This window comes from Capricornis sumatraensis, chromosome 1, assembly GCF_032405125.1.
Source record: "Capricornis sumatraensis isolate serow.1 chromosome 1, serow.2, whole genome shotgun sequence".
NCBI lineage: Eukaryota > Metazoa > Chordata > Mammalia > Artiodactyla > Bovidae > Capricornis > Capricornis sumatraensis.
Window position 1 is genome coordinate 77,741,932 of NC_091069.1, and position 12,086 is coordinate 77,754,017.

The window sequence follows — 12,086 nt, forward strand, 5'->3', positions numbered from 1 at the left end:
TTCATAACATTAAGTTTCTGTTTCTCAGCATGATTGACATTTTGGGGCCTGTGTTATTCATCATAGCACGTTTAGCAGGATCTCTGGCCTCTTCTCATTAGATCACATGGAATTCATCCTCCATCCCAGCTCAGACAACAGAAAATGTCTTTAGACACTGCCAAATGTTATTTGCAGGGGCGAAATTGTCTCCACTTGAGATCTATTGCTGTGTAAGCCTCTTTGACTTAACACTGTAATTTTTTTTAATTTGATTTTGACTGTGCTGGATCTTTGCTGCTGCGTGTGGGCTTGTTCTAGTTATGGTAAGCGAGAGGTTGTGAACTATGGGGTTATACTGTGCTGTGCTTTTCACTTAGTCATGTCCAACTCTTTGCGACCCCGTGGACTATAGCACGCCAGGCTCCTCTGTCCATGGGGATTCTCCAGGCAAGAATACTGGAGTGGGTTGCCATGCCCTCCTCCAGGGAATCTCCCTGACCCAGGAATTGACCTGGGTCTCCTGCATTGCAGGCGATTCTTTACCAGCTGAGCTACCTGGGAAGCCCGAACGGGGGCTGCTCTCTAGTTACGGCACTCAGGCTCCTGATTGCGGTGACCTCTCTTGTCCAGCGTGGGCTTAGTTGTCCTGTGGCATGTGGGATCTTCTTGGACCAGGGATCGAACCCACGTTCGCTGCATTGGCAGGCAGATTCTTAACTACTGGACCACCAGGGAAGTTCGAAACGGTAATTTTCTTAATCAACTTTTATGTTTGGACATTTAGATTACTCCCAATTTATTCGTGATACAAATAATGCAGAAATAAATACTTTATACTGTATCTTCTTATTTTATAAAAATTTTTTCCTGAGAATAAATTCATCAAGGTCAGGAGGTGGTAACACTTTTAGGACTTTGATACTTATTACCAAGTTGCTTTTCTAAAGAATCCCACCAATCTCCCCTCTGAGGTTCAATGAGTTAATGTAATCGTTTCCCTGACCTCTTGCTAATACATAATCTAATATGTTGTAATTTCAGTGCAATTTCAGCTTCATGTGAAGAAAGGAATCTAGAATTTGGAGACAAACTGGTCTGGATCAAAACCCAACATTAGCACTGATTGCACGTTGACCTCAGTGAGTTTCTCAATCTCTCAGCCCTGATGGCCTCTTTGTAAAATCAGTATAACAATCCATACCTTGCAGGGTTGTTATCTTCAAAAGAAACTATTAACTGTCATTGTCCATTATCGCCTTGGATGCTCAGAATATCTCTCCCTATGAAGTAGTCACTGGAAAGTATCAATCTTGTTTTATGAAGGCTGGAGAGGGGAAGGAATGTACCGGGATCACAAAGGAGATTTGTGCTTCCCACAGAGGTGGAGGTTCATTGCATCAGAGAGGTTGTTGCTTCATTTTGACCATCTGTACCTGCTTCCCCAGTGCCTGCACCTGGAGGCTGAGGGGGCCATCAGAGAAAGGGGTGGCAGAGATTACTGTCTGATACCTGAAATTATAGGAGTGGTAGGCAGAAACGACAAGACTGATGGCTGAGCTGGGTGGATACCTATAATAAAAGCTGTGGGTGCTGTGGGTGTACCCAGGAGGATGGGAGTCCCGGGGCCCATAGAGTTAGGGGTAGAAAGCTTTATAGGGACTTAGGATGACTGCAGGTGAGCGCTCTGGAGGTAGAGGGGAAGACAAGGAGGCTTGTGGTTAATGAGTGTGTCGGTTAATGGGGACAAGGAGGAGCCAGGACGAATGAGGAGCCCAAGCCAGCACTGAGGGTAGCCGGAGGGTGCTGAGGAGCAAGCAGTGAGGGGCTGAAGGAGGGCAGGGAGGGTGGAGCTCAGGTAGAGTCAGGACTCGGTGACAGGACTGGCCCTGCATCCTGTCCTGATGTTGCTGGGGGTGTTTGGACTAAGCATTTGTAAAGGAATTGATGGGTGGCTGAAGGGACCAGAAATCTGATTTGAGCCCATAATAGCAGTATTATTTTTTTAAGCTGTGTTCCTCTGCATAATTAAAAAGTTACCTATTTTTTGGCTGTACTGGGTGTTCACTGATGCATGTGGGCTTTCTCTAGTTGCAGCAAGCGAGGGCTACTCGTGTGTGGGCTTCTCATTGCAGTGGCTTTTCTTGTGGAGCACAGGCTCTAGGTATATGGCTTTGAAGCACATGGGTTCAGTAGTTGCCATGCGGCACGTGGGATCTTAATTCCCAGACCAGGGATTGAACTTGTGTCCCCAGCACCGACAGGCAGATTTCTAACTGGACCGCCAGGGAAGTCCACAGCAGTATTCTTGATGGAGGTGACAGAAATACAATGTGTACAACTTTTCCCCAAATTGGAGTGTAGTTGATTTACAGTGCTTCAGTTGTGCAAGAAAGTGGCTTCCCGGGTGGCACTAGTGGCACAGAATCTGCCTGCCAACACATGACGCGTCAAGAGATGTGGGTACGATCCCTGGGTCTGGAAGATTCCCCTGGAGGAAAGCATGGCAAACCCACTCCAATATTCTTGCCAGGAAAATCCTCTGGACAGAGGAGCCTGGTAGGCTGCAGTCCACAGGGTCACAGAGTCTGACACGACTGACGCGACTTAGCACGCACACATGCACTTCAGTTCAGTTCAGTCGCTCAGTCGCGTCCGACTCTTTGAGACCCCATGAATCGCAGCACGCCAGGCCTCCCTGTCCATCACCAACTCCCGGAGTTCACTCAGACTCACATCCATCGAGTAATTCAGTTACTTTTTAGGTTATTTTCCATTTTGGGTTATTATAAGAGATTGAATATAGTTCCTGTGCTATGCAGTAGGTCCTTGATGTTATCTATTTTATATATGTGGTTTAGTTGCTAAGTAGTGTCCTACTCTTGCTATGAACTGTAGCCCACCAGGTTCCTCTGTGCATGGGATTTCCCAGGCTAGAATACTGGAGTGGGTTGCCCTTTCCTTCTCCAGGGCATCTTTTCAACCCAGGGATCAAACCTGGGTCTTCTCCATTGCAGGCAGATTCTTTACTGACTGAACCACCAGGGGAGCCCATTTTTATATATAGTGGTATGTATCTGTTAATCTTAAACTCCTAATTTGTGCCCACCTCCAATGTGTAAAGTCCATGGGGTCATGGAGAGTCTGACACGACTGAGCGACTTCACTTTCACTTTTCACTTTCATGCATTGGAGAAGGAAATGGCAACCCACTCCAGTGTTCTTGCCTGGAGAATCCCAGGGACGGGGGAGCCTGGTGGGCTGCTGTCTATGGGGTCGCACAGAGTCGGACATGACTGAAGCGACTTAGCAGCGGCAGCAGCAGCCAACGTGTAAAACCTTAAGCAAAAAGAAAATACTACTATTCGTAGTTCCTTGAAGTTGGAAAAAATTGCCCTGTGACCCAGCAATTTGACTCTTAGGTGTGTGGCCCTCAAAACGGAGAACAGGCTCAGACGAAAACTTGTATGTACATGTTTATAGTAGCACTACTCACAATAGCCGCAAGGTGGAAATAACTCAGATGTCCATTAAAGGATGAATGGACAAACCAAATGTGGTATATACATATAGTGGAATGTTATTCAGCCACAAGAAGGAAAGACTCTGATACACACTATGTGGATGAACCTTGAAGACTTCATGCTACGTGAAAGAAGCCAGAGACAAAAGTCGCATGTTGCATGATTCTGTTTACACAACATTGTGAATAATGCCACTAAAACCTGTGCTTTATAGTGGTTAGTTCTACGTTGTGTGAATGTCACCTCCTAAAGGGTCACTCCCACAGCTTTAGAAAGGACAGGCACGTGTCTGGTCCTTAGAAACAGCCAGAAACAGGGACTGCAAGGCCACTAGGAGGCTTCCCTGTGCTGCTTTCCATGCATCCGTGGCGGGCTCTCACCCTTTGTGCAGGGAATGCGGCAGTTGATGGTACCAAGATGCTTGAGCATGGCGACCTCCCTGTCTCTCCTTCTCTGTGGCGATGTTTCCTTATTGACCCAACATCCATCATCCGCTTACTCCTGAGTCATTCAAATGCAGCAGAGAGAGGGTCATAAAAGCCTGCAGGGGGTGGTGAACAGGAGGCACCAACAATGCTGAGGTAGGACCAACTTTGGGGCCCCAACACAGGTTAGATTTCAAGGGAACATAAAAAGTTTGCCAAATAAGCCCACTTCACAAATGTATTAGGAATGTTCAAAGTAAGCGCCACCTTTCTGAGGAGCTCCTCCTTCTAGCGCTTGCCTCCCAGCTAAGTTCTTAGGATGAGCCATTTTCCTCCCTGTGTGCATCCTGCTCTCCTGTGCCATCGTTGTCTGGTGGGCTCCCTGCCAGCACCCCTTTTTTCTGCTGTCACCCTCCCCACAGTCCACGTTTCACAAAACATCAGCCGTAAAAGATAATTGAATCACGCTGCACCTTTCCCCAGACCCTTCAGTGCCTCCCCAGCATTTAGAATGACGTCACACCAAGGACTGGGGTCTGCAGCTCTGTACCTCGGTGGCTGTCCACTCTGCTTAAGCTTTTGAATCACCTGGAGTGTGTTTAAACATACTGATGCCCCAGCTCTCCACACACCAACTGAAGCAGAGTGGGAAGATGAAGGCCTGGGCAGGAGTATTTTCTAGACGCTGTGGAACTGATTGTATCTTTGCAGCCAGCGTTGAGAACTGCTGCTTTATGTGGTCTCATAGCTGCCTGCCTTTCTGAATTCTTCTTCGTCGCTATCCCCTTCATTCCCACACTTGCCACATTGGCCCTCTTTCAGTTTCTCAAGCCCAGAGAAGCTCATCCTGACCCCAGGGCACTTAACCTGGAATGTCTAACCCTTGAGTCTTCTCTTGATTGGCTCCTCCTTGCGTTTCAGATTTCTGCTCAACTTTCACCTTCTCAGAAAGTCTTTCTAACCCTCTGATCATTTTTTTTTTTTTAAGTTATCTCCACAATTTTCTTCCCAGTTGCTTTCTAGAAAGTCACCTTTTTTCCCCTCTTTTCACAGCACTTGTCACCATCTGAAACTTAAAAGAAGCCACCCGGGAGGGAGGAGGGAGGGGGTTTAGGATGGGGAACATGTGTATACCTGTGGCGGATTCATGTTGATGTATGGCAAAACCAATACAATATTGTAAAGTAATTAACCTCCAATTAAAATAAATAAATTTATATTAAAAAAAGAATGTCAATTCCATGAGAAAAGGGACCTTTGAGAACAGTTTCTGAAATTTAAAGTACAATGGAACCCTTGGATCCCAGTATCCATGTCATTTCGACCTGGGTTGTTCATACGGCTGTTGAGCACTTTATATAGGGCTAATCCAAACTGAGATGCATTGTAAGCATAAAATACACACTGATGTTTTAAAGATTTAGTATTAAAAAATAAATGGAAAATACCATTTTAATAGTTAAATTTTTCTTAATTAAAGTAATTTACGAAGTCATGTTTCAAGTGTACAGCAAAGTAATTCAGTTGTATATGAATTACTTCCCAGGTGGCTTCCCAGGTGGGACAGTGGTAAAGAATCCACCTGCCAATGGAAGAGATGCAAGAGACATGGGTTTGAACCTTAGACTGGGAAGATCCCCTGGAGCAGGAAATGGTGAACTGCGCCAGTATTCTTGCCTGGAAAATTCCATGGACAGAGGAGCCTAGTGAGCTACAGTTCATGGGGTTGCAAATTTTTTTTCATTATATCTTTTTTGAGAACCACAAAAACATTTCAGAAACAGTCAAGGAGTTGTTGAGAGCCAGATGGAAACTTAGAGAATATTTTGTAAATTGCTGTGTGTTGTTGTCATTGTTCATCTGCTAAGTCGTGTTCAGTTCTTGGCGATTCCATGAACTATAGCGCACTCGGTTTCTCTGTCCTCCATTATGTCCCAGAGTTTGCTCAAATTCATGTCCATTGAGTTGGTGATGCTAAACATCTCATTCTTTGCCACCTCCTTCTCTTTGGGTCTTTATTTTCTTTCCAGCATCAGGGTCTTTTCCAGTGAGTTGACTCTCTCATCAGGTGGCCAAAGTATTGGAGCTTCAGCAACAGTCCTTCCAGTGAATATTCAGGGTTGATTTCTTTTAGGATTGACTGGTTTGATCTCCTTGCAGTCCATGGGACTCTCAAGAGTCTTCTCCAACACCACAGTTCAAAAGCATTAGTTCTTTGGTGCTCAGCTCTCTTTATGGTCCAACTCTCACATCCATACATGAATACTGGAAAAACCATAGCTTTGACTAGATGGACCTTTGTTGGCAAGGTAATGTCTCTGCTTTTTAATATGCTGTCTAGGTTGGTCATCGCTTTTCTTCCAAGGAGCAAGTGTCTTTTAGTTTCATGGCTGCAGTCACTGTCCTCAGTGATTTTGGAGCCCAGGAAAATAAAATCTGTCCCTGTTTCCACTTTTTCCCATTCTGTTTGCCATGAAGTGATGGGACTGGATGCCATGATTTTAGTTTTGTTAATGTTGAGTTTCAAGCCAGCTTTTTCGTGCTCCTCTTTTACTCTCATCAAGAGACTCTTTGGTTTCTCTTCACTTTCTGCCATTAGAGTGGTGTCATCTGCATATCTGAGGTTGTTGATATTTCTTCCAGCAGTCTTGATTCCAGCTCCTGATTCATCCAGCCTGACATTTCATATGATTTAGCCTTGTCATACTCCTTTCCCAATTTTGAACCAGTCAGTTGTTCCATGTCTGGTTCTGACATACAGGTTTCTTAAGAGACAGGTCAGGTGGTCTGGTATTCCCATCTCTTTAAGAATTTTCCACAGTTTGTTGTGATCCACACAGTCAGAGGCTTTAGGTCGTCGATAAAGCAGAAGGAGATGTTTTCCTGGAACTTCCTTGCTTTCTCCATGATCCAACAGATGTTGGTAATTTGATGTCTGGTTCTTCTGTCTCTTTGAAACCCAGCTGGTACATCTGGAAATTCTCGGTTCACATACTGCTAAAACCTAGCTTGAAGAATTTTGAGCATTACCTTGCTAGCATGTGAAATGAGTGTAATTGTATGGTGGTTTTGAACATTCTTTGGCATTGCCCTTCTTAGGGATTGGGATGAAAACTGATCTTTTCAGTCCTGTGGCCAATGTTGAGTTTTCCAAATTTGCTGACATATTGAGTGCAGCACTTTCACAGCATCATCTTTTAAGATTTGAAATAGCTTAGGTAGAATTCCATCACCTCCACTATCTTTGTTTGTAGTGATGCTTCCTAAGGCCCACTCGGCTTCTCACTCTAGGATGTCTGACTCCAGATGGGTGACCACACCATCGTGGTTATCCAGGTCATTAAGATCTTTCTTGTATAGTTCTTCTGTGTGTTCTTGCCACCTGTTCTTAATCTCTTCTGCTTCTGTTGGATCATTACCATGTCTATCCTTTATCGAGCCCATCCTTGCATGAAATCTTTACTTAATAATCTCCAATTTATTTTTGAAGAGACCTCTAGTTTTCCCCATTCTATTCTTTCCCTCTATTTCTTTTCACCGCTCATTTAAGAAAATCTTCTTATCTCTTCTTGCTACTCTCTGGTACTCTGCATTCATTTGGGTATATCTTTCCCTTTATCCCTTGCCTTTTGCTTCTCTCCTTTTCTCAGGAACCACTTTGCCTTCTTGCATTTCATTTTCTTTGGGATGGTTTTGTTCACTGCCTCCTATACAATGTTACAAACCTCTGTTCAAGTTTTTCAGGCACTCTGTCTACCAGATCTAATCCCTGAATCTATTTCTCACTTCCAGTGTATAATCATAAGGGATTTGATTTAGGTCATATCTGAATGGTCTAGTGGTTTTCCCTACTTTCTTCAATTTAAGCCTGAATTTTGCAATAAGGAGCTCATGATCTGAGCCACAGTCAGCTCCAGGTCTTGTTTCTGCTGACTGTATAGGGCTTCTCCATTTTTCGCTGCAAAGAACATATCAATCTGATTTTGGTATTGACCATCTGGTGATGTCCATGTATAGAACCATCTCTTGTGTTGTTGGAAAAGAGTGTTTTCTATGACAAGTGTGTTCTCTTGACAAAATTCTGTTAAACTTTTCCTTGCTTCATTTTGTCCTCCAAGGCCAAACTTGCCTTTTATTCTAGGTATATCTCTTGACTTTCTACTCTTGCATTCCAATCCCCTATGATGAATGGACATCTTTTTTTGTGTGTTAGTTCTAGACAGTGTTGTGGGTCTTCATGGAGCCAATCAATTTCAGCTTCTTCAGCACCAGTTGTTGGGGCATAGACTTGAATTACTGTGATGTTGAATGGTTTTCTTTGGAATCAGACTCAGATTATTCTGTTTTTTTTTTTTTTGAAACTGTACCCAAGTACTGCATTTCAGACTCTTTTGCTGATTATGAAGGCTACTCCATTTCTTCTAAGGGATTCTTGCTCACAGTAGTAGATATAATGGTCATCTGAATTAAATTTTCTCATTCCTGTCCATTTTAGTTCACTGATTCCTAAAATGTCAGTGTTCAATGTTACCATCTCCTGCTTGACTATGTGCAGTTTACCCTGATTCGTGGAACTAACATTCCAGATTCCTATACAAAATTATTCTTTACAGCATCAGACTTTACTTTCACCACCAGACACATCTACAACTGAGTGTTGTTCCCACTTTGTCTCAGCTGCTTCATTCTTACTGGAGCTATTAGTAATTGCCTTTCGCTCTTCCCCAGTAGCGTGTTGGACACCTTCTGACTTGTGGGTCTCATCTACAGGCCTCATATCTTTTTGCCTTTTCATACTGTTCATGGGGTTCTCCAGGCAAAAATACTGGAGTGGGTTGCCATTTCTTTCTCCAGTGGACCATGTTTTGCCAGAACTCTTCACTATGACCTGTCTGTCTTGGGTGGCCCTGCCTGGCATGGCTCCTAGCTTCATTGAGTTACACAAGCCCTTTCACCATGGCAAGGCTGTGATCCATGAAGGGGTGTGTAGCGACTTTGTTTAAGGTGACCAGGGGAGATAGTTGGAGAGTCCACACTCAAATGCAAAAGTTAATAAGGTGTGTAAAATATGAAGTGATGTACAAGCCACAACCCCTTTGTTCAGATGACCTACATTATCAGTGGGTAGACAAGGCATAAAAACAGAACAGGACATTGCAATATGTATGCTTCATAACATGAGAGGAGTAGAGATCCTGGGGGGCTGGGGGCTGGGGCTGGTGCTTGAAGTAGACTCCCAGCTAGTAGGCTTGAATGTAAGGCATGGAGAACTCTTTGAAGCAACTAGTTTGTCATCCTCCCAAGCTTCACTGTGACCCAGAACCACAGGACAGTGGTTTGTCCAGGTTTAGACAGCTCTCAGAGTTGGTCATGTTAGCATACAGATACTCCCAAGGATGTGAGTCAAGTCCAGTATTAAAATCCTTACATTGGGCTGTTAGCGGCGTTGCGGGTAAGCTCGTGTGCGGCGGCGGTGGCGGAGTCGGCATCGGCTGCAGCGGGAGACTTTGGCGCGATGTCTCACACCATCTTGCTGGTACAGCCTACCAAGAGGCCAGAAGGCAGAACTTACGCTGACTATGAATCTGTGAATGAGTGTATGGAAGGTGTTTGTAAAATGTATGAAGAACATCTGAAGAGAATGGATCCCAACAGCCCCTCTATCACATATGATATCAGTCAGTTAGATTTTATTGATGACCTGGCAGACCTCAGCTGCTTTGTTTACCGAGCTGATACCCAGACATACCAGCCTTATAACAAAGATTGGATTAAAGAGAAGATCTACGTGCTCCTTCGTCGACAGGCCCAACAGGCTGGGAAATAGTTGAGTTTGGAAGCATTAGGGGAACCGGGGTGGGCTTGGAACACAGGTGTGTGCAGTGTGCTGCAGTGGAAGTTTTTCCTGTTTCCATTTTGGTATACCCTAGCCAGAACTGAATGTATTAGATAAAATGTGATGATCTTGTTCAATCTGAAAACCCCTTTGCCCCTCCCCTTTTTTTTCACTTAAACATTTTTATGATGATTTAGATGAAAGTTGGTTTTTGTCAGTTAATGTTGGTTCCAGTCCCTCAAACTGTTCATACCTGCTTTATAACATCCACTGTACTAATCCTCCTTCAAATTGGGGTGGGGAGTGGAGGCACAGTTTAGTTACGTCCTCAAGATAAAGTCTTGGTGAAAAACAAATAAATGTTCTTTAGTTAAAAAAAAAAAAATCCTTACATTGTCAGGCTGATTGGACTTGTATGTTTATGAAAAACCAGGAAATAAACCCATTCATTCATTTTACAAGGACACTTAGAGAACCTGCTTTGTTTGTATCAGGCACTGTAAATTTAAAGTTGACCAAGACACATGGTCACTTGGTGCCACAAGGAGAGGTCCTCTGAGAACAAGAGAGTAGAATGGAGAGATGGAAAGGGCCTGGGCCCCCCGTGGAATTGCTAAGCCTCTGAGCATGCCAATCTTGCAGTTTGCTCTGTGTTTGGATCTTATTATAAGGCGTTATTCGTCGAGGTTCCTGCTGCTTGGAGCTGAAAATATCCTGATTGATAGGAGCAGCTTTCTTGAGGCATTTCTACTCCTGACTGGTGTCCCTGGGCGAGTCTATCACATCACTTCAAGATCCCCACTGCCTCTGAGTGAGACAAACTATAGAAAGGTACAGAATTAGATGAGAAAGATGAAGAGAAGGTTTTCCTTGGGACATGCACTTTCCACCAATCCCTTTCTTATCTCCCAGCTCCTTAGCCACCTCCGTTCTTCCTGTCCTACCTTATCCAGCTTAGATACCACTTTCTGCCATTTCAGGATCACTCTTGCTAGTATCTTAAAACCCCATCCCACCTTAGTTTTACCGTCAGCTATCTTTCTATGTTCATGCTTTCCAATATCAAATACATACTCGGGACTGGTCAGCAATTATACCATGTCTCTCTTGTCAACGGTTCTTTTCACATTCTCCAAGGATAATTTAAATCCATTGCACTTCTCAGTATCTCCTATGTTGCTAAGAAGATTGATGTTGTCATTTGGGAACTCTCTTCGATTCCTATATAAAATCTATAAACCAACATATGTTTATACCCACCTGTTCCTTCAGTCTACACATTTTTATAGATGAGATGCTCGCTTTTCTTTCTAAAGCCATTCTTTCCACCTGGCTTGGGTCTCATCCCTTGCATCAACCAACCATTTCTCATTTTTAAGTCTCTCCCATCCTAAAAAAATATCCTTTCTTGATCCCATGGCCTTTCCCAGCTATCACCCTATTTTTTAATCTCTCTATACAGACTTCTAGAAAGAGTTGTCTATATTTGCTATAAGGCTGTTGGGATTTGGATTGGAATTGTATTAACTCTATAGATCAATATTGGGAGAAATGTGATATCTTTAAAATATTATCTTCCTATCCCTGAACATGGTAAAGTCTTTCATTTGTTTTCATCTTTGCTTTTTGTCAGTAATGTTTTATGTTATTCTACTTGGAGGTCTTGCAGAACTTCTGTTAGATTGCTGCTGCTGTTGCTAAGTCACTTCAGTCGTATCTGACTCTGTGTGACCCCATAGATGGCAGCCCACTAGGCTCTTCTGTCCCTGGGATTCTCCAGGCAAGAACACTGGAGTGGGTTGCCATTTCCTTCTCCAATGCATGAAAGTGAAAAGTGAAAATGAAGTCGCTCAGTCGTGCCTGACTCTTAGCGACCCCATGGACTGCAGCCTACCAGGCTCCTCCGTCCATGGGATTCTCCAGGCAAGAACACTGGAGTGGGTTGCCATGCCCTCCTCCAGGGGATCTTCCTGACCCAGGAATTGAACCTGCGTCTCCTGTATTCCAGGTGGATTCTTTACCGCTGAGGCACCAGGGAAGCCCTGTGTCATCTGCAAATGACATGTATTTCTTGCTTTCCAGTTCTGACTGGCTTATGTACTTGTTTAGTGCCTCCAATACTATAATGGATAGAAGTAGCAATAATGTGAAAACTTGTCTCATTTCTGATGTTACAGGGAAAGCGTTAAATGTTTCCCTATTAATTATAGTGTTTGCTATAGATTTTTATTTTTAGTTTTTTCAGATAACCTCTCTCAGATTAGAGAAGTTCTCTTCTTGGTCACTTAAAAGGTGGTTTTTTTTTTTCAATCATGTAGGAAT

The 12,086-nt window shown here is 43.7% G+C and overlaps 1 pseudogene; it reads left to right on the plus strand.

The window, feature by feature from the left end:
* The first annotated feature begins 9,443 nt into the window (after positions 1-9,443).
* On the plus strand, positions 9,444-9,755 carry LOC138075297 (enhancer of rudimentary homolog pseudogene; annotated as a pseudogene).
* The last annotated feature ends 2,331 nt before the right edge of the window (positions 9,756-12,086 follow it).